Source organism: Somniosus microcephalus, chromosome 13 (genome assembly GCF_052327205.1).
Source record: "Somniosus microcephalus isolate GS21.2 chromosome 13, FLI_Smic_1.0, whole genome shotgun sequence".
Classification (NCBI taxonomy): domain Eukaryota; kingdom Metazoa; phylum Chordata; class Chondrichthyes; order Squaliformes; family Somniosidae; genus Somniosus; species Somniosus microcephalus.
The window spans coordinates 66,160,392-66,188,084 of NC_140999.1; the positions used below are offsets into that span (position 1 = coordinate 66,160,392).

Here is a 27,693-nt window from a genome sequence, read left to right on the forward strand (position 1 = left end):
GATGTCACACTCAGTCAAATGCTGCCTAGATGTCAAGAGCAGTTACTCTCACCGCACCTCTGGAATTCAGCTCTTTTGTCCATGTTTGGACCAGTGCTGTAATGAGGTCTGGAGCCGAGTGGTCCAGGCGAAACCCAACCTGAGCATTGGTGAGCAAATTTTTGGTAAGTGCCGCTTGATAGCACTGTTGACGACACTTTACTAATGATTGAGAGTAGACTGATGGGGCAGTAATTGGCCAGATTGGATTTGTCATGCTTTTTGTGAACAGGACCTACCTGGGCAATATTTCACAGTGTCGAGTAGATGCCGGTGTTGTAGCTTTATTGGAAGAGCTTGGTTAGAGTCATGTCTCGTTCTGGAGCACAAGTCTTCAGCACAACAGCTGGGGCCCATAGCGTTCAGCTGTTTCTCGATACCACGTGGAGTGAATCAAATTGGCTGAAGACTGGCTTCCGTGATGGTGGGGACCGTAGGAGGAAGCCGAGATGGATCATCCACTCGCTATTTCTGGCTGAAGATGGTTGCAAATGCTTTAGCCTTGTCTTTTGCACTCACGTGCTGGTCTGTGCCATTATTGAGGATGGGGATATTCACGGAGCCTCCTCCTCCCATTAGTTGTTTAATTGTCCACCTCCATTCATGACTGGATGTGTCAGGACTGCAGTACTTTGCTCTGATCCGTTGATCGTGGGATCGCTTAGCTCTGTCTATAGCATGCTGCTTCCACTTTTTAGCATGCATGTAGCCTTGTGTTGCAGCTTCCCCAGATTGGCACCTCATTTTTAGGTACACCTGGGTGCTGCTCCTGGCATGCTCTTCTACACTTCATTGAACCATGGCTCATCACCTGGCTTGATGTTAATGTTAGAGTGAGGGATATGCCAGGCCATGAGGATATAGATTGTAGTAGAAAACAATTCTGCTGATGACCCGCAGCGCTTCATGTTTGCCCAGTTTTGAGCTGCTAGATCTGTTCGGAATCTATCCCATGTAGCACAGTAGTAATGCCACACAATATAATGGAGGGTGTCCTCAGTGTGAAGACAGGACTTCGTCTCCCAAGGAATGTGCGGTGTTCATTCTTACCAGTACTAGCATGGGCAGACTTTTTAGTGCACATTTAGGTTTTTAAAAATGTTGCTAATCAAGTTTGAAATGTGAGGTGATCACAGGGTGGTGAGGGCAAGAGGACCCTGGGGTGAACCAGAGGTGTATCTCCTTGATTAATGGATTGAAAAATTAACTGAGAAGGAGGGTGAATTCACTGTGAAATCAGAACAAGGATCAAGAAAAAGAGAGAGGCAAAGCAAGAATTTGTAAAATGTGGAACAATTCACAAAGTGAAGGAATGAGACTCTACATTCTGTTCACTGTCAGGGCCAGAGAGGAGATCAGTCATTAAACTTCTAGATTCAGCTTCCAGGCTATGGTTCTCACCCTCCTCCCCAAGTAGAACAGGAGCCAGAGGGCAGAATAAAAAATGGGCATCAGTGAGCTCCACATGCCTGTTAATTTTTACGATCACACTTGCCCTTAAGGCAAAGAGAGACATATATCCTTCATACACTCAACTGGTAAGGTGGCTGGCTGTTGTGTGGTTGCAATTGATGCCCTAGACAGTTCTGCCATGTAGGCAGTGGGGGAGACATTGCCACCATCATCCATGTCCATGCCAGCCATGGCCCCCAATGCAGGGCACTGATTCACTGACTAGCCTGACATTGGTGTTGGGTCTAATGAGATCAGTGAAGCTATGGCTCAGTTCTTGCTAGCCAATCCCCAACCCAGTCCAAAGAGAAATACTGTTCCATTAAAGGCCTGCTAGACCTATAGGCAGGAACCTGAGCATCTGTAGAAAAAGTCCTCAACTGTTCGCTTGAGGTGCCATGCCAAACAATTAGCACACTAGACATAAAAGCACTCAGCCTGCAGTCCATCATAGGCACATGGCAAACAGGCAGCTGCAGGGAAGGAGGGAGAAGGGGAGAAATAAGAAAGGAGAAAGTAAGTACTACCCTTGTAGACAAGATAGGTGAAGCTTCTCAGAGGCACCACTGCAGCAGCCTTGGTGGTGTCTTAATTTAAGGCATCTTGATCCTGTGCCACACTCCTACTTTTGCACAGAACAAACCAAGTTTCCTACACATTCTTTCCCGGGATATAAAGGTCAATCTAAGGTCTAATAATCAAAAAACAGAAACATTGGTTAGAAGTTTAGAGTGCAGGGCAGCCCAAAACAGTGTGGGGTACTAATTCACGTTGTAATCAGGAAATTCTTGAGCAAAAGGATTTCCAAAACCCCCCCACCTTATCAGCTAACAAAGCGCAGGTTTTTTTTCCCGGGTGTTGGCAGGGTGGGTGGGTGGCAGAATCTCAATCAACATTAACTAGACACAAGGAGTGCTGGGTTAGATAGTTACCATGTCTGACAGTAAAGCTTCCCTCAGTTTCTACCTTGTCCCTCCCATCAGCAGTGGGATTTAATTTTAACTACCAGTGTAACTAGGGCTTACTACTAGCCATTTCATGATTCACATCAACACCCAAAAGGCACATTTCTGTACATCTGATTCAGGTCTACAGTTCAATCTCACTACATTGGGAAGAGACAGCTCTTGGTTTATTCATCCTGTACACTGCAGCCATCACCACCAACAGGGACAGACCCACCACCATAAAGCCAATGGCTGCTCCACGCAGAAACCGAGAAGGAGACCCAGCGGCGTCTATTGAGAGACACAAGATATTATATTCAGAAGTGTTCACAGTGGCCTATTGAAGAGCCTCTACTTATCATTCACTTCAAGCAGCTTCTTAGACAGAAGAATCTCACATTCCAGGAAAATGATGGGACCAGGAGCACTCACCAATGTTCCCTCATGGTCATCTGTACTCCTGCATCTCTCTATTGGGAAATGAGACATTGTTTGCAGACAGTTTTGTCCTGACCCACTTTCCAACCTGGTCACCCATGCATCATCTCCAAGGAGAAAGAAAAATCCTGACTAGACACTGGAGATCACACGTTACCTGCTATATAGCCAGAGACCAACCCACGTTACACTATCTGCTCCTCCAGTTCAATGTTTCCAATGATGGGCACAAAACTAGACACTATCTAGATAGTCACCCCTGGAGATACTCATCATGAGTTGTGGCTCCCATTTATAGACAAGGGTCCTTCCCATTGAGAGCAGGTTTGTTCATATTGGGAGGGAGAGTGATAAACCCCCAGTTGCAGGGAACCAGCCAGATATTACTGTAACACAAGTAAATTAGTTTGCTTTGACAAACAAATTCTGGATCAGAACAAAATCCCTGGTTCAGCAAGACATTAAATCAGGGACTCACTTAGGCCAGGTTTGGATGTACAGTCATCCTGAGCAGAGGGGGAGCAAATCTCAGCACTGCAGTGCAAGTAAACCTAGAAGGGAAATAAGTTTAGAGTGAGCTTCATGTAGACAGATGAACCAGGCTGTGATACAAGGAGCCAGTAAAGGGTTTCATTGGCTCAGACACCTGTTTGGTTACCTGTCCAGTGAGGGGCTGAGCAGGATCTCCATCCAGGAAAACAAAAGTCTTCACTTCAAACCGCTTGTGATGGGTTGGGAACTGCAGGCCGGCAAACACATCCACCGGGTGTGGAAGGGTCTGGTAGTCATCACCCTCATAGGGGCACCTGCAACAGGAGGGTCAGTCAGTGGGAGCACCTGCAACAGGAGGGTCAGTCAGTATTTGATCTAATTTAAAAAAAGGTCTTAGTTTGGCATTGGTGACAAGGGTTAGAGTTCAAGCCATTCCTTCGATGAGAAAATAGCCATCTACACCCACCCCTGGGCTACAATGTACCATTTAGTTCACCCCATTACTCTAAAGCTGGGGTCACATTCAGCTTTCGTAGTGCAATAGTAACGGTTACATGTAACAATACTGAAAGGTCGAGAGAGAAAAGTTTCAGGACCAATGTAGAGAAACTTAGCTAAAGGCAACACGGTATTGGATTATATTCGTAGAACTACTCAGTACAAGTCAAAGGACAACGTTCAGTCACTATGCAGGTCATTGTTTAGACTGCATCGACTGTACTACACCTAGTTTTGGTCCCCTCACAGAATCATAGAAAGTTACAACACAGAAGGAGTCCATTTCAGCCCATCATGTCCACGCCAGCCAACAAAGCTATCCAGCCTAATCCCACTTCCCAGCTCTTTGTCCGTAGACCTGCAGGTTAGAAAATCCCAAGTGCACATCCAAGTACTTTTTAAATGTGGTTAGGGTTCCTGCCTCTACCACCCTTTCAGGCAGTGAGTTCCAGACCCCCACAACCATCTGGGTGAAGACATTTCCCCTCAAAACTTTCCACCATTTACTTTAAATCTGTGCCCCCTAGTTTTTGACCCCTCTGCCAAGGAAAATAGGTCCTTTCTATCCACGCCCCTGAATTAGGTCTCCCCTCAGCCTCCTCTGTTCCAAAGAACACAGACCCAGCCTATCCAATCTTTCCTCATAGTTAAGATTCTCTACTCCCAGCAACATCCTTGTAAATCTCCTGTGTACCCTCTCTAGTGCACTCACATCTTTCCTGTAATGTGGTGACCAGAACTGCACTGTTGAATGTCAAGGGGCAGTGGTTAGACTCTCTCTTGTTGGATATGGTCATTGCCTGGCACTTGTGTGGTATGAATGTTACCTGCCACTTATCAGGCCAAGCCTGAATGTTGCCCAGGTCTTGCTGCATGCAGGCAAGGACTGCTTCATTAAGGAGTTGCGAATGGAACTGAACACTGCAATCATCAGCGAACATCCCCACTTTTGACCTTATGATGGATGGAAGGTCATTGATGAAGCAGCTGAAGATGGTTGGGCCTAGGACACTGCCCTGAGGAACTCCTGCAGCGATGTCCTGGGGCTGTGATGATTGACCTCCAACCACCACAACCATCTTCCTTTGTGCTAGGTATGACTGGAGCCAGTGGAGAGTTTTCCCCCCCGATTCCCATTGACTTCAGTTTTACTAGGGCTCCTTGATGCCACACTCAGTCAAATGCTGCCTTGATGTCAAGGGCAGTCACTCTCACCTCACCCTTAAATGCTCTCTGCTTCAACCAGTCCACGTGGCAGCCAGTTCCACATTTTCACCACTCTCTGTATAAAGAAATTCCTTCTAAATTCTTTATTTGATCTGTTATTGGCCATTGTATATTACTCCCCCTTGTTCTGGACTCACCCACATGTGGAAACAGTTTCTCCTCATCCACCCTATCGATCCCCTTCATCATTTTGAAGACCTCTATCAGGTTTCCTCCTAATCTCTTTTCCAAAGAGCCCCAGCCTGCTCAATCTTTCCTGATGGTTGCATTCTCTCAGTTCTGGTAACATCCTTAGGTGCAGTTTGAAAAGATCCATGCTTTAGGGACCACCCAAGTGTGCACAGGAGGCAGCTGGAGTTTAATCCACTTAGACCACGTAACACTGCAAAGCTTTCTGCTGCTTTTCTCGCTATGATTTCCCTACTCACTAGGGCACTGGCTGCACAGTTTTATCTAAGCCCAGTGGAATGAATCACAGCCGACCCCACGCCCCATCAATGACCCAGACCAGCTAGTCAGTCACTAACAATCGCCGGTAGCACATGGGAAACCCAAAAGTAACTGCAGCACGTCTGTCAGTGGCATTTTAACCCAGCCACCGCATTTGCATCTGATTCCAGGTTTCCCAACTAATTAGCGCGAGTGGGCATGATGATGACACACATAGGACTATTTCAGTGGAGGTATTTAAAGAAACACTGCAAAGATGACAGTTGAAGGATTGTGGAGGTGAGAGAAACAGAGGAAGGAATAAAGAATGGAGTCTCAACGTGCAAAGGCTGCGCCTCGCTTCAATGATGCATCGCTAGACCTAATGCTGTGAGGTGTAAGGGCCTGCAGGGTGATACTATTCCCTGCTGATGGGAGGAAGAAGCCAGCCTCAGTGACCAAGAAGGTGTGGCTGGAGATTGCAGAGGAGGTCAGCAGCAGGAGTGTGGTGCCACGCTCCTAGACACACTGCCAGATGTACTTTAATGAAAGGTGAGTACTCTGGCACATTCAACGACATCCTGATGTGCCTGTCACCCCAACCCCCGCACTCTGTCTTCCCAATCCTACCCCTGCACATCACTCCTCACTCCAATGTACCTTGCAGGTGCATCCATCCCTCTCTGCCTATGTACATACTCGCATCCCCATCTGACCATCCACTACTAACATTCACTCTCACAGTCACCCTCAACAAATGTCCATCCATCCGTTCCACACATTCCACGACTCTCACTCAAAAGTCTCTTGTTTCCCTTCTTGCAGGAGAAGAGAGCAGAGAACACCAGGGAGAGGCAGAGACCCGGAGGTGGCCCTCCAGTCATCACCACACTGACAGCTGCAGAGGAGGATGTTCTGGAGATAGGCCGAGCATCAGCATGCCTGGCAGTCGGAGATGGAGAGACCTGGTAACAGAATTAAATATCACACAGCCACATGGCATACAAAACTCACTCCTGTTGACTGGATGTCAGCACCTGGTGAAATATGATCATTTGCATAATGATCACTTAAACTATTCTTACCGTGACCGTTCTAATTTATGTCTTCAATCTCCCACAGGCCCATCAAGTGTCCTGCAGGAGGTGGTCCAGGAGGAGGAGGACGATTCCTCAGAGGAGGTCACTCACTCTGAGGGTGCACCGTCACAGGACTCATGCACACCATGCACCAGCTCAGATACACACATGTTGGTGGGACCAGTAAGACAGGTAGTTGAGTTGTCACCTGGTCTCTCACACATTACATATGAGCAAGAGCAGATGGTGGAGAAAGGGACAGCAGTGGAAAGTCCGCGTCGGAGGGCGCAGGACGCTGCTAGCTCTGCTCAGCTGGATGCAGATACTGAACCTCAGGTGCCGTCGATGAGGAGGATGATTCTGGAGCAGCAACAAAAAAACCTGTGAGGTTCTGGAGGATTTCCATCCACACTGTACACACTTGCCGAGAGAATGGAGGTGTCCGTCTCAAGCATGAGTTGCCTGGTGTCGCAAGCCTAAGCTATGGTGGCTTCATCTATGGAAAGAGTGGCCTCATACATGGAGCATCAAACGTGGCAGTCAAACGCGTGCATGCTGGATCTCACCAATGGCTTACACTCTCTGAATGGCACCTTAACTAGGATTAATCAAACTTAGCCTTGGCCGTTCAGCATCAAAGTTCCCTCTAAATTTTTTGGGTGTGTGGCCCCTTTAAGGGGCTGCGCGGCCCATTCAAAGGTTCACGCATGCGCTTAAATTTCACATTGGAAAAGCCGGTCCTGGGCTGCGTGGGACCAGCACACAGCTGCATGGCCATGCAGCTTAGAGGATACATTGTTTAGCGCCTCACTGATGAGCAGTAAAGTGCTCTCCGGCTCATTGCTAGCAGGGAAGTACAGGTGGGCCATGAGAGGGAAGATGGAGAAAAGGGACAAGGAAATGAGGACTCTGCTCAAAGCACGTCCACTCCTCACCCATTGCACCTCCCCCCCACCACCCTCAGTCAGTGCCCCACATGCTGCCTCGTATCCCGATGGCCGAGTCTGCCCCTGCACAGGTGCAGGTAGAGCAGTCTTTGGCAGGGCCCTCACGGACTCCAAAATCTAGAGGACATTGGCCAAGAGTACCTCAGCAGTCAGAGCAGGGTTGTGAGCAGCTGCCTCTACCTCTGCTGAAGCCACAGGGGTTGAACTACGTAGGAGTAGTAGGAAAAGGAAGATGAAAGATTAGTAGCACAAGGGTGTGCACATGGGTGTGGGACACAATGTTACACTGTTCCGTTACATTTTGAGCCACATAAAAAATATTTCTTTGCACCAGGTATCAGTCTGGTGAATCTTCGCTGCAATCCCTCCATGTCAAGAACATCCTTCCTCAGATAAGGCGACCAAAACTGCACACAATACTCAAGGTGTGGTCTCACCAAGGCCCTGTACAACTGCAGCAAGACATCCTTGCTCCTGTACTCAAATCCTCTCGCTATGAAGGCCAACATACCATTTGCCTTCTTAACCGCCTGCTGCACCTGCATGCTTACCTTCTGTGACTGGTGCACAAGGACACCCAGGTCTTGTTGCACTTCCCCTTTGTGATGAAATATGTCATTCATCAGACTCTGTATTTAACTACATATATTGTATTGCCTGCTCCGGTGTTTTACCTTGTATTGTATATAGTGCACCGCCCCCTTTCTCCCCATTGGATGTGTCGGCTCCGCCCACACCTGGCCCTACTTAAGACAAGCCCAGGCTTGTCTTGCAGCAGAACAGCAGAACGCTAGGTGAAGACACAGGCATCTTTCTTTGCTAATAAAAGCCTTGTTTTATTCAGTTAACTTTGAGTCTTGAAGTTATTGAGGCACATCAATTTTATTAGCAAACTTTTAACGATGGATCAACTTTTGAAACCGGAACGCTTGGATTTGGACCCGCGTACTTTGGATGCATCGGCACGGTTTGGACACTGGTTCCAGTGCTTGGAATTTTTTATGGCCAACTCCGAAGCCGTCACAGCCTCTAAAGCCACCGGAGATGTGAAACTCGGGATCCTGCAGAATCGGGTAAGCCACCGGGTTTTTCCACTCATCCAAGACGCCACCACCTACCTGGATGCCTGCAACATTCTAAAGGCCCACTATCAGCGGCCTACCAACGAGGTGTACGCCAGGCACCTGCTTGCTACCTGCACACAGCGACCCGGAGAGTCGCTAGAGGACTTTCTAGTCACCCTAAAAGTGCTTGGCAAAGACTGCAAATGCAAAGACGTGAAAGCCACGGTATACACAGACGAGCTTATTCGGGATGCCGTTATCGCAGGCCTTAGCTCTAATTACGTCCGGCAGAGACTGCTAGAGAAAACGGGCCTAGACCTGACACAGGCTGTGGACACAGTGCGATCGTTGGATGTGGCTCAGAAGAACTCTGACTCCTACTCGTCAGGCCGCGTTGCCCACGCCGCCTCTGCTTCCCCGCCCGGTAGCCCAACACCGTCGGGGCCCTGCTCTCCCCCCAGAAGCCCTACGACCGCCGCGACGCATCGGGGCCCCAAATGCTACTTCTGCGGGCAGCGGAAGCACACCAGGAACCTGTGCCCGGCGAAAGGCACCACCTGCTGTAAGTGCGGTAAGAAGGGGCACTTTGGGAAGGTGTGCAGAGGGAACCCCGCAGGCAAAACCGCCACCGCCGCGTGCGCGCCGTGGGAGCGGCCATCTTGGACGCCATCTTGTCCGACCTCGTGAGGTCCGCCATCTCGCGAGCAGACATCGTGGACGCCATCTTACCCGGCCTTGTGGGGCCCACCATCTTGTCCCGATCAGGGCCCTACAGTGGCATCGATCACAGTGGACCAGTCCAGACCGCACCCATTATCCAAATCGATGGTGGACATCGAGGTAAACGGGTGCAAGGTTAAATGTTTAATTGACAGCGGGAGCACGGAGAGCTTCATTCACCCTGATCTGGTACAACGACTCTCTCTAACTATAGTCCCTACTCAGGGCACGATCTCTATGGCCGACAAAACCCAGATATCGACTATTGCGGGTTACTGCGCGGTACGATTGTCCGTTAAAGGCACTGTATATAATAATTTTAAACTGTTAATTATGAAGGATTTATGTGTGAGCGTGATCTTGGGCCTGGATTTTCAGTGCCACCACCAAAGCATCACGCTCAATTTCGGTGGGACCCAGCCGCCCCTCTCAGTGTGCGGTCTGGCTACCCTGAAGGTAGAGCCGCCTTCGCTATTCACGAACCTTACCCCTAACTGCCGGCCAATAGCGACAAAAAGCAGGAGGTACAGCTGGGAGGACAGGTGGTTTATCGCGACCGAGGTAGACAGGCTCCTGAAGGAGCGCATTATTGAACGCAGCAACAGCCCGTGGCGCGCCCAAGTGGTGGTGGTGAGGGGTAGCGAGAAGAAGCAGATGGTGATTGACTATAGTCAAACAGTCAACATCTATACCCAACTAGCCGCCTACCCGCTACCCCGCATATCCGAGATGATGAACCAAATCGCCCAATACCGGGTGTTCTCCACCATCGACCTCAAGTCAGCGTACCACCAGCTCCCTATCAGACCAGAGGACCGTTCGTACACCGCCTTCGAGGCAAACGGACGCCTCTACCAGTTCCTCAGAGTTCCCTTTGGGGTGACGAATGGGGTCTCGGTCTTTCAGAGGGAGATGGACCGCATGGTCGATGACCACCACTTGCAGGCAACCTTCCCCTATCTCGACAACGTCACCATCTGCGGCCACAACCAACAGGACCACGACTCAAACCTCGCGAGGTTTCTGAAAACCGCACAAAAACTCAACCTCACCTACAACGAGGACAAGTGCGTTTTCAACACCACGCGCCTCTGCATACTAGGCAGCGTGGTGGAGAATGGGGAAATCGGACCAGACCCCGACCGATTGCGCCCCCTACGGGAGCTGCCCCTGCCCAACACTCCCAAAGCCCTGAAAAGGTGCCTGGGGTTATTCTCGTATTATGCCCAATGGGTCCCCAACTACTCCGATAAAGCCCGCCCCCTCTTGAAAGCATCCTCTTTCCCACTCTCTGCTGAGGCCTATGCTGCCTTCAAAAGGATGTTGAGCGGGCCACGCTACAGGCAGTGGACGAGAACACTCCCTTTCAAGTGGAAAGTGATGCGTCTGACTTTGCCTTGGCGGCCACCCTCAACCAGGCGGGGCGGCCCATAGCTTTCTTCTTGAGGACCCTCCAGGGGCCCGAGATCAGACACTCCTCCATGGAAAAGGAGGCCCAAGCCATCGTGGAGGCAGTGCGCCACTGGCGGCACTACCGAGCCGGCAAACGCTTCACCCTACTTACCGACCAGCGGTCGGTAGCGTTTATGTTCAATAATAAACAGAGGGGGAAGATTAAAAATAATAAGATTCTTAGGTGGTGGATCGAGCTCTCCACCTTCGAGTACGACATCATATACCGGCCGGGGGCCTTTAATGAATCCCCCGACGCCCTCTCACGAGGGATGTGTGCCAACGCCACCGGGGATCGGTTACAGACCCTCCACAACGACCTCTGCCACCCAGGGGTCGCATGGCTGTTCCACTTCATAAAGTCCCGCAAATTACCCTACTCGATTGAGGAAGTTCGGTCCCTGACCAGGAACTGCCGCACTTGCGCTGAGTGCAAGCCTCAGTTCTACCGCCCTGATAGAGCCCACCTAATCAAAGCTACACGGCCCTTTGAGCGGCTTAGCTTAGATTTCAAGGGCCCCCTCCCATCCGTCGACCGCAATGTCTACTTCCTGAACATTGTGGACGAATACTCCCGTTTCCCATTCGCCTTCCCCTGCCCAGACATGACCAGCGCCACGGTCATTAAATGCCTCAACAGCCTGTTCTGCCTGTTTGGTATGCCAAGCTATATCCACACGGATAGGGGGGCGTCCTTCATGAGTGAAGAGCTATGCCAGTACATGCTGTCCAAGGGGATTGCCACGAGCCGTACCACCAGCTACAACCCCCGGGGTAACGGTCAGGTGGAGCGAGAGAACGGGACAGTATGGAGGGCAGTCACCCTAACTCTAAGGACCAAGGGCCTCCCTATCTCCCGCTGGCAGGAAGTCCTGCCAGATGTGCTCCACTCAATACGGTCACTATTGTGTACCGCCACTAATGCCACGCCTCATGAGCTAATGTTTGTGTTTCCCCGGAAATCCACCTCAGGCGTATCCATACCGTCATGGCTCTGCACCCCAGGTCCGGTACTTTTGCGGAAGCATGTGAGGGGCCACAAGACGGACCCTCTCGTGGAGCCAGTGCACCTGCTCCACGCCAACCCACAATATGCGTATGTCCGGCACGCCGACGGACGGGAAGACACTGTGTCCATAAAAGACCTCGCCCCAGCCAGTAACAACAGCAACAACGACAACGACTACAACAACAACAGCAACAACGACAACCACAACAACTACTACCCACCCACTCCACCCACTATTCTTTCATCACCCCCGGAAGAACACCAGCCAACGGTACCCCCACCACCTACTCCTTCAACAACCCCGGTGGCGCCCCCGGCAGAGACCCAGGAGGTCACCCGGGACACCCAGCCGGCACCCGCGGCACCGCAACCATTACGTCGGTCACAGAGGACTATCACACCCCCGGACAGACTAAATCTGTAGAAGGGGTGAATGTGATGAAATATGTCATTCATCAGACTCTGTATTTAACTACATATATTGTATTGCCTGCTCCGGTGTTTTACCTTGTATTGTATATAGTGCACCGCCCCCTTTCTCCCCATTGGATGTGTCGGCTCCGCCCATACCTGGCCCTACTTAAGACAAGCCCAGGCTTGTCTTGCAGCAGAACAGCAGAACGCTAGGTGAAGCTAGGTGAAGACACAGGCATCTTTCTTTGCTAATAAAAGCCTTGTTTTATTCAGTTAATTTTGAGTCTTGAAGTTATTGAGGCGCATCACCCTTCTCCCAATCTATTGCCATTCAGATAATAATCTGCCTTCCTGTTTTTGCCACCAAAGTGGATAACCTCGCATTTATCCACATTATACTGCATCTGCCATGCATCTGCCCAATCACCCAACCTGTCCAAATCGTACTGGAGTTTCTCGGCATCCTCCTCACAGCACACACGCCCACCCAGCTTTGTGTCATTTGCAAACTTGGAGATATTACATCTAATCCCCTTGTCTAGATCATTAATATTTACAATATTGTGAACAGCTGGGGTCCTAGCACCGATCCCTGCGGTACCCCACTAGTCACTGCCTGCCACTCAGAAAAAGACCCGTTTATTCCAACTCTTTGCTTCATGTCTGCCAACCAGTTCTCTATCCAAGTCAGTACCTTACCCCCAATCCCATGGCCTAGAAATTCGGTTGTTTGCGCCAGCGGTTAGCGCCTAAAGAGACCAAGAATTGGGGCGTTACCCAATGTTGGGGCGGGCGCAATGAAGATAGTGACAACTCCCATATTGACTATACATTTAATGCCTGCGCTAAGTGTTTGCGCGTGCCCGTGAGCGCAAGCAGATCATGACGTCATTTCAGTGTGCAACGCCTTTTAGGGGCACCTGAGCGGATATTGGGTGGCGCCCGGAGCCTTTATGCCTAGCGCTATTAGTGACAGTTCGAAGGAGCGTTAGCAGGCCCTTCTCAGAGTCGGGGGGTGCTATTTAAAGGGGACAGCTCTAGTATAGAAGCTTCAGCCACTTGGCCTGTTCATTGCGATCGTTAGTGGAGAGAGTTGGTGAGCTACTGTGGAGCAGAGTTTTTGGAATTTAGCATTAGAGTACTTGGGACCTTCAAACCTGTCCGGAGCAGTTGGAGCACTAGACCTAACAGCCTTTTGACCAACTGGCATCAGAATGGGAGATGCTTTGGAGGGCGACCGCCTCATGGCCGAGCACTATGAAGGGGCAGAGAGACGGCGGGAGAGAGGGCCGGGATTGGCCAGAAGGAGGAGGGGAAATGGAGGTCGGCCAATCCGAGGGTATGCTGCGAGGGTCTTTAGGCAGCAGGTGTCATACCTTGACATGTCGGAGGAGCAGTGTGTGTGAAGGCTCCGAATCGGGAGGGATGTTGTTACTGAGCTGTGCCACTTGCTTGCTGAGGATCTGCAGCCGCGTCTACGGTGCAGGACCTCTCTGTCGGTGGCCGTTTAACTGACTGTTGCCTTCAATTTTTATGGCAATGGATCCTTTCAGTCAGCCATTGGGGACATTGCGAATATTTCTCAGGTTGCAGTCCACTGTTGCATCCGGCAAGTTACAGCTGCCCTTTATAGGCGAAGGCGTCAATTCATCACCTTCCCTCTGACCCTGGAGAAGCAGACGGAGCGTGCGCAGGGCTTCGCTGCTATTGCGGACTTCCCATGGTGCAGGGGCCGATTGACTGTACACACGTGGCTTTGAGGGCGCCATTCCAGAATCCTGAGGACTTCCGCAGCCGCAAGGGGTTCCACTCCCTCAACATGCAGCTGGTCTGTGACCGCCACCAAATCATCATGGCAGTCAACGCCCAATTCCCAGGGAGCAGCCACGATGATGCCTTTATCCTGCGGTAGACCTCAGTTTGTGACCTTTTTGAGGGGCCGGCTCGACCACGAGGCTGGCTTATTGGGGACAAGTGCTATCCTCTCTGCCCATGGCTGATGACACCACTCCGTGTGTCCGCCACCCTAGCAGAAGAGCTGTTCAACAGCAGCCATCAGGCGACCAGGAGCATTGTAGAGCACACTACTGGTGTGCTCAAAAAGCGTTTCCGATGTCTTGACCATTCGGAGGGAGCCCTGCAGTACTCGCCGGAGCAAGTGGGTCACATCGTCATCGTCTGCTGCATGCTCCACAACTTGGCGATTCGATGCACCCAGGCAATTCCAGCTGTCCCTCAATGACCAGCAGAGCAGGCAGTTGAGGAGGAGGAGGAGGAGGAAGAGCAGGCGGAGGAGGAGGAGGAGGAGGAGGAGGAAGATGGAAGGGCTCCTGAAAGTGGAAGGGCCATCCATCAGAGGCTCATGAGGACTCGTTTCGAGGCCCCTCTGGCGGAATGATGAGTGTCTTTACTCCTGTGCACTTTGGATGTTTGAAAGCCTCTGAAGACCAGCATCACTGTAATTAGTCACGTGCACCATAGCACATTAAAACTTCTCTTTATTGTCACAAAAGTCTTTCATTACAGCAAAACAACATCATGTCAACAGAAACCATAACTAACAAAATAACAGTTAACTCTTCGGCAAAGCCGCAAAACTAAACAAACCATTTCCAACAATTACAACAGGTGAGGGTGTCCTTGAATTTGGCCAAGGAAACTTCTCAGCACCTCCCTCTACTGCTGGCCCCTTGATGGAGAATGACTTCTCTTTCGCGGACGGCCCCTTCCCTCCCTGCTGCTCCTACGTAATTGAACCCCAGTGGCGGGGTGAAGGCTGGGGGACGCCTGCTGACTGTGTGGAAGCGCAGAAGCCCCTGAGGGATGGCCTGGCCGACCTCTGGGCTTGGAGGGTGCGGACGCAGGATGCTTGATCTGAGCATGGCTGGAAGCAGTGTGCCCTGCAGGTGGTGGCAGCTGCACTGCAGACGTACCAGCGCTGGCATGTGCAATGGTCACCTGCCGAGAGAGGACACCTGCACCATGGTCGGACAGCACACTGGCTCTCTGAGGGGACTGGCTCGGCTCATCCGCCACAATCGCATGCTCCTCTGATTCCTGGCCTTGTATGGGACTGGAAGGGCCCGGGGTGATCCTAGCTGATGCAGACAGGGTGGCTGCAGTGAGAGTTCGCGTTGCCTCAATCAGGGTCTGGACGAAGCTGGCAAGTGGCTGCGTGGCAGCAGTGAGGACCTGTTAGCCAGGTGCCAGTGCTTTGGAGAAGCCCTGGACAGTTCTTTCCATTGCTTCGGACAAGGCCGGTGCCGACCGCTCCACTGCCTCGGACAAGCCCTGGACAGACCTTTCCAGGGATTGTCCGAAGCCCTGAACAGTCCTTTCCATAGCGGCCTCGAAGCCCTGGACAGTCCTCTCCATTGTTGGCCCGAAGCCCTGGACAGTCCTCTCCATTGTTGCCCCGAAGCCCTCGAGAGTCCTCTCCGTTGTTGGCCCGAAGCCCTGGACAGTCCTCTCCATTGTTGCCCCGAAGCCCTTGAGAGTCCTGTCCATTGTTGCCCCGAAGCCCTGGAGAGTCCTGTCCATTGTTGCCCTGAAGCCCTGGAGAGTCCTCTCCACTGTTGCCCCAAAGTCCAACACACTCTTTGCCAGTGTATCTATTGACTGAGGCATCCTCCCCACTGCAGCCATCAGCTCAGTGTGCCTGAGCCGGGCCTGGGTGCTCATTTCAGCCAGGCGACGCAGCTCATCTGCACTCCATGCAGTAGTCATCACTACCTGCCTTGCCCTCTGGGGAGACAGTGGCCGAACTTGCCTACCCACCTTGCGTTGTTGAATGCCGCTTGTTCCGGCAACTGGCTGATCCTCAGAGCCACCCCCCATCCCCTCCAGGGATCTACTATCCCCAGTCTGTAGATGTGTATGCTCCCCTGAGATTGGAATGGATGGTCCGGCTTCCTCCTGATCCTCGCCTCTGGAGGCACTGGCACTGGCAGCTTCAGGGCGTTGAGCCCGAGTTGGTGATGCATCATCTGAAAGCAGGGAGGTGGAAGAGTGGCTTTAGCAAAAGGACAGGTTGGCGGAAAGGCATGCCAGATTGCGGCAAGGCTCTGACATGGCTGCACACTGAGGAAGCATGCTGGCGGGGGGACCAAGTGGAAGGAAACAGCTGAAAAATGAGAGAGCCTTACCCTCGCTGTCGGAAATGGGGTTGGCAGCTGCAGTGGTAACAGGACCAGACAGATGTCCTCCAAGAATCTGGTGCACTCTCTCCTCGAGATCCATCAGAGTGACGACTTTTGGAGGCCCGCCACCGGTTCGAGTCTGGTCCTTTCACCTCACCGCTAGCTTGGACTGCAGGGGAAAGAAGGGGAAGTTCTGTAACATGATGCCTTGAGAGATCACCTCATGCCCCCCATGGTGCAAGAGCCCTTACATGAGGCCTTGAGAGATCATCGCATGCCCCCCATGGTGCAAGAGCCCTTACATGAGGCCTTGAGAGATCATCGCATGCCCCCCATGGTGCAAGAGCCCTTACATGAGGCCTTGAGAGGTCATTGCATGCCCCCCATGGTGCAAGAGCCCTTACATGTGGCCTTGAGTGAAATGTCCATGTGTGTGCCCAGAAAGGGCCATGGGTGCTTGCTGACAGATGACCATTGGGGCATCATGGCAACAGGGTGCTCAAAGTCAGGTGCAGATGGAGGGAATCAGAAGTTTGCATAACCAGCACTCACCCTAACGACCCGACTGAGGTCGTTGAATTTCTTCCTGCACTGAACAGGGCTCCTGGTCGCCATGCTGCTGGAGTTGACCCTCAGAGAAACCTCCCTCCAAGATCGCCGGTAAGCCTTTTGATTCGGCCTCTTGCCATTGTCAGGATACAGAACATCTCGACGGCGCTCAACTGCAGACACCAACTGGTCCAGAGCCTCAGTGCTGAAGCGCTCTGCTCTCTGTCTCACCTTCTCCATCCTGACCAAGTTTCTTGCGCCAGAGAAGGGCGAGCGCCGATTCTGAGGCCTACAGGGCGTTGAGTGTGGCAGCTCAGGCTGACTGACCCACCCCTTTAAGAGTCGGCCGGCGCCTGGAAGCCTCGTGGTTTCCGGTAATTGAGATCACCTGTGCTGCGCCCGTCCACGCCGATATTGGGTAGCGCCTGAACTTTTGCGCCTTAGGAGCCCCGTGCAACGTTTGAGTTCGCGCCTCTATCCCCTTTGGGGGCGATGCAACCCAATATCTCGCCAGGCAGCGATAAGTTTCGCCTGGCTATAAACTTTGCGCAGCACCAGTTCTAACGTCTCAAGCGTGGCTATAGCCAATTTCTAGGCCCATGTGCTTTAACTTTACACGCTAATCTCTTATGCCGGACGTTATCGAAAGCCTTCTGAAAGTCCAAATACACCACATCCACTGGTTCACCCTTATCTATTCTACCAGTTACATCCTCAAAAAATTCCAGTAGATTAGTCAAGCACGATTTACCTTTTGTAAATCCATGTTGACTTTTTCCGATCCTGTCACTGTTTTCCAAGTGCTCTGCTATTACAGGAAACTCTTTGGTATCCGGCACCGATGGGACCGGCGTGTTGCCGGCTGATCAAAAATTCCGGATGAAGGAGAGGGTTATCTACCGAGGCTATTTTTAACGAAGAAAAATTTAAAAAATCAAGAAATGTGCAGTATACAGTAATTGGGTACCCACCTACAGAATGTTGTGTTAAATGGATGGTGGAAGATGCTTGATTAAGTACATTACTGCCAGTTGAGGGTAATGCAATGCAATGACTACCAGCAGCATGGGAGACACACAGTACCCCTGTAAAATGGTGGATCAGAAGAGATTACCGGCAGCGCGGGAGAGTCAGACTCCTGTTACACGGGTATTGAGGTGTTCCGACTTCCGACAGCGCCAAGAAGCCGAGTAGTGGCAGTTTGGAGAACTACCCCCACTGACTAACTCGGCCACCGCGGGAGACTCAGACTCGGACTCGAAAATATTGCCGGTTATTGAGGTGTTGTTTTCGGAGTGAGAATTTTGCTGGTTAATAGAGAATTCCGGATATTTAGGTGCTGTTTAAACGAGAGTTTCCTGTACATCTTTTAGAATGGACTCTAGCATTTTCCCCACTACCGATGTCAGGCTTACCGGTCTATAATTCCCCGTTTTCTCTCTACCACCTTTTTTGAATAGTGGGGTTACATTAGCTACCCTCCAATCCATGGGAAATGTTCCAGAGTCTATAGAATTTTGGAAGATGACCAGCAATGCATCTACTATTTCTAGGGCCACTTCCTTAAGTATCCTAGGATGTAAATTATTAGGCTCTGGGGATTTATCAGTCTTCAATCCCATCAATTTCCCTACCACCATTTCCCTACAAATACTGATTTCATTTAGTTCCTCACTCTCATTAGACCCTATGTTCCCCAACATCTCTGGGAGATTATTTGTGTCCTCCTTTGTGAAGACAGAACCAAAGTATGTATTTAATTGGTCTGCCATTTCTTTGTTTCCCATTATAAATTCCCCTGATTCTGACTGCAGGGGACCTACCTTCACTAATCTTTTTCTCTTCACATATCTATAGAAGCTTTTACAGTCAGTTTTTATGTTCCATGCAAGCTTACTCTCATACTCTATTTCCCCCCTCTTAATTAATCCCTTTGTCCTCCTTTGCTGAATCCTAAACTGCTCCCAATCCCCAGGTTTTCTGCTTTTTCTGGCCAATTTACATGTCCTCTCCTCAGATCTTATGCTATCCCTAATTTCCCTTGTTAGCCACGGTTGAGTCACCTTCTTTGTTTTATTTTTATGCCAAACAGGGATGAACAAATTCTGTAGTTCATCCATGTGATCTTTAAAGGTTTGCCATTGCCTATCCACCGTCAACCCTTTAAGTAACATTCCCCAATCCATTCTAGCCAACTCACGCCTCACACCATCATAGTTTCCTTTATTTAAATTCAGGACCCTAGTCTCTGAGTCAAAGACTTCACTCTCCATTTTAATGAAGAATTCTATCATATTATGATCGCTCCGCCCCAAGGCGCCTCGCGCAACAAGATTGCTAATGAATCCTTTCTCATTACATAATACCCAGTCTAAGATGGCCTGATCTCTAGTTGGTTCCTCGACATATTGGTCCAGGAAAGCATCCCACATACACTCCCGGAATTCCTCCTCCACAGTATTGTTACTAATTTGAAGAGATTGGGTCAATTAAGCTTATATTCGCTAGAGTGTAGAAGAATGAGAGGGGATCTCATTGAAACGTATAAAATTCCAACAGGACTAGACAGACTAGATGCAGGAAGGATGTTCCCGATGGCGGGGGAGTCCAGAACCAGGGGTCACAGTGTAAGGATAAGGGGCAAGCCATTTAGGCCTGAGGTGAGGAGGAATTTCTTCACCCAGAGAGTGTTGAACCTGTGGAATTCTCTACCACACAAGGCAGTTGAGGCCAATTCATTAAATATATTCAAGAAGGAGTTAGATATATTTCTTAAAGCTAAAGGGATCAAGGGATATGAGGAGAAAGCAGCGACAGGGTACTGAATTTGGATGATCAGCCATCATCTCATTAAATGGCGGAACAGGCTCGAGGGGCCGAATGGCCTACTCCTGCTCCTATCTTCTATGTTTCTATTTAAATTCTCAGAACAAGTGCTCTGAGCAAAAGCCTTTCACTTAGGCAAGGGCGCAAGTTTGAGGTCTCATCCCTTTGCAGACATTTTGTGTACTCCTCACAAGTTGCTTTCCCACCTGTCTTTGTATTGTCAGCACATTTGGCTACATTACACTCAATCCCTTCATCCAAGCCATTAATATAGATTGTAAATAGTTGAGGCTGGACCCTGTGGCACCCCGCTAGTTACAGTTTGCCAACCTGAAAATGACACATTTATCCCGACTCTCTGTTTACTGTTAGTTATGCAATCTTCCATCCATGCTAATATATTATGCCCAACACCATGAGCTCTTATCTTGTGCAGTAACCTTTTGTGCGGCACCTTATCGAATGCTTTCTGGAAATCCAAATACTCGACATCTACTGGTTCCCCTTTATCCACCCTGCTCATTACATCCTCAAAGAACTCTGGTAAATTTGTCAAACATGATTTCCCTTTCATAAAGCCATGTTGACTCTGCTTGACTCTATTATGATTTTCTAAATGTCCTGCTATTACTTCCTTAATAATGGATTCCAGCATTTTCCCAATGACAGATGTTAGGCAAACTGGCCTATAGTTTCCTGCTTTCTGTCTGTTAGAATAAAATTTTGCTGGACAAGATTGCTGAACAAGATTTTGCTGGAAAAGACACAAACAACAAATTCGCTGACTGGGACTAATTGAATCACTGCACAGTGAGACATGCCACGCTTACGCATGGCTGGAACAAAGTTCATCTTGTGTCCTGACTGGGACTAATTGAATCACTGAGGACTAACAAGGTTCACTGGTACCCTATCATCGAACTAATCATTTGTATCCTATTATCGAACTAATCACATTCCGCTGGGGAACAAGACGGAACGAAGACCTGACGAGGCAGAATTGGCAACACAAGTGTGTAAACTCCTGACTGGAGGAAAATAACGATATGCGCTAATAAACGAATTGATTGGATGAATGTAAATGATCTAAAACCAACTTCTTGGAATTGTATATAAGCTCGGCACGTATTACAATTGGGGAGAAGGTGCTCTCGCAGACTGCGTGGTTGCAGACTCTTCTCCCAGAGCTCTGTCATTTAATAAAGTTGTCTCTCTTACTCAAAGTCTAGTTTCCGAGGAATCATTTTTCCTACAACAAATTGGCACTGCGAGCAGGGTGCCACGGAGCTGAACAGTCGCTCGAGTCAGTGACCAGGGTGAGTAGTCAGATTTTTGACCACCCATAAATCAGAGACACTCGACAAGGCGACTGAACGGCGAAGCGGCACCAAAACTAATCTGGGACACAGACTGAGTGGGTAAGAGACACTACTTGATTTGTATGTGTGTGTATTTGTGTAATAGTAACTAAGTAACTAAGAAAAACCTCGGATCAGGAGGACACTTGTCTCAGACACCTAACCTCAGGCCGGTTGTTAAGAGGGCAAATGCCCCCCATGAAGGCCAGGACCATGAAGTAGGTGCCAAGACTCCAAGGTGTTCTAAAGTCGTGATACTAGTCGAGTACGGTTAACATTTTTCTGCATTATATCATGTTGCTAAGTGAACTAGGAGATTATTAGTGTCGGTGTTGTAGGACCCTGATCAGGTAAACAGACACCGGGGAGGGGTAGAAACCCCGTCCAACAAGCAAGTGTTACACGTCCGGGCAGTTTTGAGAGAAAGACAAACCTGGACCTCTGAGAACGCTGGCATAGAGTGCGACAAGAAGCTCGGGTATTCTCGGAAGGAAAGAATAGGGGGCTCTCTAAGGAACAGATCTCCAGACATGAAGGAACGATCGGTGAAGCAGCGGCGATGTCAGGTGAGGAAGTTAAGAGGGGACCTTCGGGCTCCCTCACATATTCTTATATGACAAACCGACAGTCGTTAATTAAGAAGATGCAGAAAGACGGTTGGGATATGTCACAGACTTTAGAACTCCAGAGAAGCTGGTTGACTAAACAGACAAAGGATAAAACCAAGAAGGCAGGAGTGTTATTAGTACACCACTAGCAGGACTCATTGAACAAGTAAACGTAATAAAGAAAGTTGCACAAGACAAAGTACAGATGGTTACGGAACTAGAGACAAAGGCGAAATGTCTCAAAGATTATAAAGGAATTAGAGTGTAAGGTATACGAGGGGGGGCGAATGGGGACTTGTCCAGACACCACCTCCCTTCCCCCATATTACAGTGCAGAACCAACAGCCCCTGCAGGCGAGGGGGACTTTGAAATAGTCGAGATGGCTCCTGTGAGTCGGGGCGGGACATTGGCTAATCCCACCGCCAGTACCCAATAAAGGCGGAGGCCAGGAAGGCAGTCGTGGACATAGTGAAGGGGCTAGTAGAAAGGGGTATCCTGAGGGAAACCACGAGCACTACTAATTCCCCCACATGGCCAGTAGAGAAACCTGATGGGAGCTATAGGTTGACTATAGACTATACGGCCCTCAACAGGGTCACTCCTAAATTACACCCCGTCGTTGCCAGCCCCTCAACAATTTTGAATGGGCTATCCCCTGAACAGAAGATATTCACCGTTTTAGACATAGCTAACGGATTCTGGGCACTCCCATTAGATCCGGAATCACAAGAGAAATTTGCATTCACAGTAGGGGATAAACAATATACATGGACCCGATTGCCACAGGGATTCCATAATAGCCCAGCTATTTTTCACCGCGTCATGAGTGATATCCTAAAACAGATAGAAGTACCTAAAGGAAGCACTATTTTGCAGTACGTCGACGACATACTAATAGCCTCGGAAATGAAGGCAGACCATCTGGCAACCCTATATTTAGTACTAAGGGCCCTAGAGACGGCTGGCCTCAAGGCAAGCCCTAAAAAAGCACAGATAGGAAAAACTCAGGTCCTATACCTGGGACATCTAATCTCCCAAGGACTTAAAGAAATGCCACAGGACAGGAAACACGCTGTCCAGGGCATGCCGAGACCCGTAACAGTACGCGGAGTCAGGAAGGTACTGGGGCTCTTTAATTACAGTCGAAATTTTATCCCGGGGTTGGCTAAATTAGCAGAACCTATACAAAGATTAGTGAAAGGGGGTAAACCCGTGTTGGAACCGATAGATTGGGGACCGGAACAAGAGGAAGCTTATACTCAACTAAAGTCTGAGCTAGTATCAGCCCCAGGGCTAGGACTGCCAGATATGAGTAAGGACTTCCACATACATTGCAACAATGAAGAAGGGTTTTACACAGCAGTAGTTACACAGGATCATGGGGATAAAAGAAGGCCCGTCACCTACTATTGCACAGCGGAGGGACCGGTAGTCACAGGGCTCTCCCGGTGCATAGCTGCATTGGATTGTGCGGCTTGGGCAGTAAAGGTTAGTGAGCCGATAGTAATGACAGGAAACATTATATTGCACACTAAACACACTCTGGTAGAGATGCTGAATACCGGGAAATTAAGATCCGTCTCGAACATGAGACGTGCCAAGTGGGAGGCCGTCCTCCTCCCTCCGAGTAAAGCAGTAACCATTGTTAGAGACACAGGGGAGAACCCGGCAGAAGGAATACTGGGAACTGGGGAGCCCCACAACTGTGGGGACGTAGATATGAACCTGGAAGAAGATAGGATAAAAGACACCCCTTTAGCGACAGCGGAAGAGACGTTGTACGTAGATGGTTCACACAAGTATATAGATGGGCTGCCCCGAACGGGGTGGGCGGTGGTTAATGGCAAATTAAAAACCGTAGAGTCAGGACGGATTGATGGAGGCCTATCGGCCCAAGTAGCAGAGCTAGTGGCTCTCACCAGGGCACTAGAGTTGTCAGAGAATAAAATCGTGAACATTTACACAGATAGTAGGTATGCCTTTGGGGTGGTCCACGATTATATGACTGCATGGGGTAGGAGGGGATTCATTACTACGGGAGGCAATCCCATAAAACACCAGCTGAGGATAGAAGCCCTCCTAGAAGCTAGCGACAAACCCCAACAGGTAGCAGTAATTAAGATTAAGGCACATCAGAGGGAACCGGACCGGACTAGCCTGGACTGGTTAAATCACCAGGGGAACCAGGCTGCGGACCAAGCAGCACAAAGGGCGCTAGAGCAAGAAAGGATCGAAGAAGTACCAATAGCCGCTGTGAGCAGCTCTGAGGACGAGATAAGTATTGACGAACTCCATGAGGACACCCCCGATGTCGAAAAAGGTACGTGGGAAGAACAAGGTGCAGAGCGGGGAAGCGATAATGTCTGGCGAAAGGATAACAGGGTAATGGCCCCCAAGTGCATTTAAAATACGCTATTAGAACTCTACCATGGGCTTGTACACTCAGGGAGAGAAGCGATGATGGGATCGATGTATCACCTGTGCACAGTATAACCCCGGGCGACCCATAAAGGTCAAAATGGGACATCAACCAAGGCCACGAGGGCCCTGGGAGCACATACAAATAGACTTCACAGGTCCCCTTCCACCGTCACACGGCAAAACATACTGCCTCGTGGTCATAGACCAATTCACCCGCTGGGTAGAGGCTTTCCCCACGCGAAATTGCACTGCTTTGACAGTTGCCAGAGTCTTAGCTGAAGAAGTAATCCCCAGGTGGGGAATATCAATTCAAATGGACTCTGATCAAGGTACCCACTTTACCGGGAGTGTCATAAAAACGGTATGCCAATTAATGGGAATTAAACAAAAAATTCCACATCCCATACCACCCTCAAAGTTCGGGCATGGTGGAACGAATGAACCGAACCCTGAAAAATGCATTGGCAAAGGCAATGCAGACGTCGGGGAAAACCTGGACTGAAGTATTGCCCATTATCCTAATGAAGCTGCGAGCCACTGAAAACCGAACGACAGGCTTGACCCCTTATGAATTGATGACAGGAAGGGCGATGCAATTGCCAGAAGGCATCATAACAGGTGGGGCCGATGTAGGCCCTTTAAAAGATAGACTAAAACGATACATTCTGGAACTTAGCACTCAATTCAAGGAGATGCGAAAGAATGTCCGCGATGATCAGGAGGACAAGGATCGGGCACAAGAGCTCACAATGACGGCTTATGTTCCCTCAGCGGGTAGTAAAGTCATGGTGAAAACTCTGCCCAGCAAACCAGGGTTCGCCCCAAAATGGAGTGGGCCATATGAAATCATAATCAGTGGGGATACCTGTGCCTGTCTAGACATATGGGGCAAAGGAGTATGGAAGCATTGGACACAATTGAAAGTATATAAAGACAACTGACTGGCTACTTTCTGAATCTGTTTTACAGGTGATCTGCATACCCTTTGTCATAAAATTCCTGTAAAGACTGGACTGTAGTGATATATTAATCATGTTTAGAGTATTATGGGTAATGGCATTATTTCATATTGTCACAGGAAGCGCGGTACCCCATTTACGTAAAGAGAGAGGATTGCATGTAAATACCTTTCTGTATATGTCATATGTCTATGCGAAAAAAATGGGCCAAAGCTCCTGCTGGGTGTGCGCCCATGTGCCCACCCATACGGGGGGAGGAATCCCATTAAGGCCTATCCCCTTTAAGGTAGAGGAGATGGTAGGGTGGTTATTATACTCTAATACCACCTGGAATAAGGAGGATACCATACAAACCCAAAATAGCTTGAATCCAGATCAGCTGGAACATGAGTGGAAACAGGCAGGGTATAACCCCACGAACTTTAAAGGATGGTTTCATCCCCAGTACGATAATCGAAGGTATCCAGAAGAGCTATTAATCAGCACAGGGGGAAAACTAAACAATGCAGAGGGGGAAGTCTGCTTGGTAAACTATGACGAGACAGGGTTAGTGGTTGGATGGAGTAAGTGCAAGTATAATTACACTTTAACCAAAACCAGTACTAAACCACCAGGTGACCTAGAATGGCCCTACGTGGGAACGTTTAATTTATCCGAAGTGCTAAACCAGACTAGCAATCTACCCTGGAGGGGAATACCTGGGATCATGTACCAACTTTGGAACAAATTTGAGGCCTATAATAATACCTATTTCATTTGCGGCTATAAGGCGTATCCATGGCTTCCACGAACCTGGACTGGGTCATGCTATATAGGATACGTAGTACCATACATCCATTATTTATCCTCCCTAACCCACCACTACGGGTACCAGTCATTATGGCAACCAGCCAAGCGTGTTAAGAGAGCTATTACGGAAACCGAAAGATTCTGGGCTATAGCATTCCCCTGGTACGGAACAGGAAAAATAGCAAGGGAATCCATAAACATGGCAGCAGTGCTCGAACAAATAGCCAACGATACGGCTGAGTCCCTGAGAGAAATGAGTGCCGAAATGGTGGCGATCCGGACCACCGCCTTACAGAATAGGATAGCCCTAGATTATCTGTTGGCGGCGCAAGGGGGCACCTGTGCCCTGATCGGGACAGACTGCTGTACATATGTCCCAGATAGCTCCGAGAATATCACGAGCCTAGCAAATCGTATCCAAGAAGAAATAAAGAAGCTCCATCAACCCACAAGCACAGGGTGGCTTGATTGGTTGCTAGGGAAAACCGGGTGGGGAGCGTGGATGATGCAAGGGATAATAATAATAGTTGTAATTTGTATGTTGATGTGTTGTGCGCTGAGCCTTATAAAGTTGTGTTGCCAAACTGCTATGAAAACCGTGATGCCGATCGCCTCTATCGAGGAGGAACACACCAACCTGCTACCAAGGGACGAAGAACACCAATACGACACTGTCGAAGGAACAACCGAACCCTCGGACATAAGCCAGTGGCTGTAAGCACCGACGAAAGGGGGACCGAGGATGGTCATCTGGGAGCAAATGAATCGTGCTCCAGGACCAAGAGGAGGGATTGCTGGAATAAAACTTTGCTGGACAAGATTGCTGGACAAGATTTTGCTGGAAAAGACACAAACAACAAATTCGCTGACTGGGACTAATTGAATCACTGCACAGTGAGACATGCCACGCTTACGCATGGCTGGAACAAAGTTCATCTCGTGTCCTGACTGGGACTAATTGAATCACTGAGGACTAACAAGGTTCACTGGTATCCTATCATCGAACTAATCACTTGTATCCTATTATCGAACTAATCACATTCCGCCAGGGAACAAGATGGAACGAAGACCTGAAGAGGCAGAATTGGCAACACAAGTGTGTAAACTCCTGACTGGAGGAAAATAACGATATGCGCTAATAAACGAATTGATTGGATGAATGTAAATGATCTAAAACCAACTTCTTGGAATTGTATATAAGCTCGGCACGTATTACAATTGGGGAGAAGGTGCTCTCGCAGACTGCGTGGTTGCAGACTCTTCTCCCAGAGCTCTGTCATTTAATAAAGTTGTCTCTCTTACTCAAAGTCTAGTTTCCAAGGAATCATTTTTCCTACAACACTGTTGCAACAACAGCAACTTGTATTTATATAGCACCTTTAACGTAGTAAAACTTCCCAAGGCGCCGCACAGTAGTATTTTAAGACAAAAGAAATTTGACTTCGATCTACATAAGGATAAATTAGGGCAGGTGATCAAAAGCTTGATCAAAGAGGTAGGTTTTAAGGAGCTTCTTAAAGGAGGAACAAGAGGTAGCGAGGCGGAGAGGTTTAGGCAGGGAATTCCAGAGCTTAGGGCCTAGGCAACAGAAGGCACGGCCACCGAAGATTGAGTGATTAAAATCAGGGATCCTCACAAGGGCAGAATTAGAGGAGCACAGATATCTCGGGGGGTTGTGGGGCTGAAGGAGGTTACAGAGATTGGAAGGGGCGAGGCCATGGAGGGATTTGAAAACAAGGATGAGAATTTTGAAATCGAGGCGCTGCTTAACCGTGAGCCAATGTAGGTCAGCAAGCACAGGGGTTATGGGTGAACGGGACTTGGTGCGAGTTAGGA

At 49.4% G+C, this 27,693-nt stretch overlaps 1 pseudogene; it reads right to left on the reverse strand.

The window, feature by feature from the left end:
- Positions 1 to 2,553: 2,553 nt before the first annotated feature.
- The window catches only part of LOC147108383 (zona pellucida sperm-binding protein 4-like), a 44,482-nt pseudogene continuing 19,342 nt past the window's right edge, over positions 2,554 to 27,693 (reverse strand).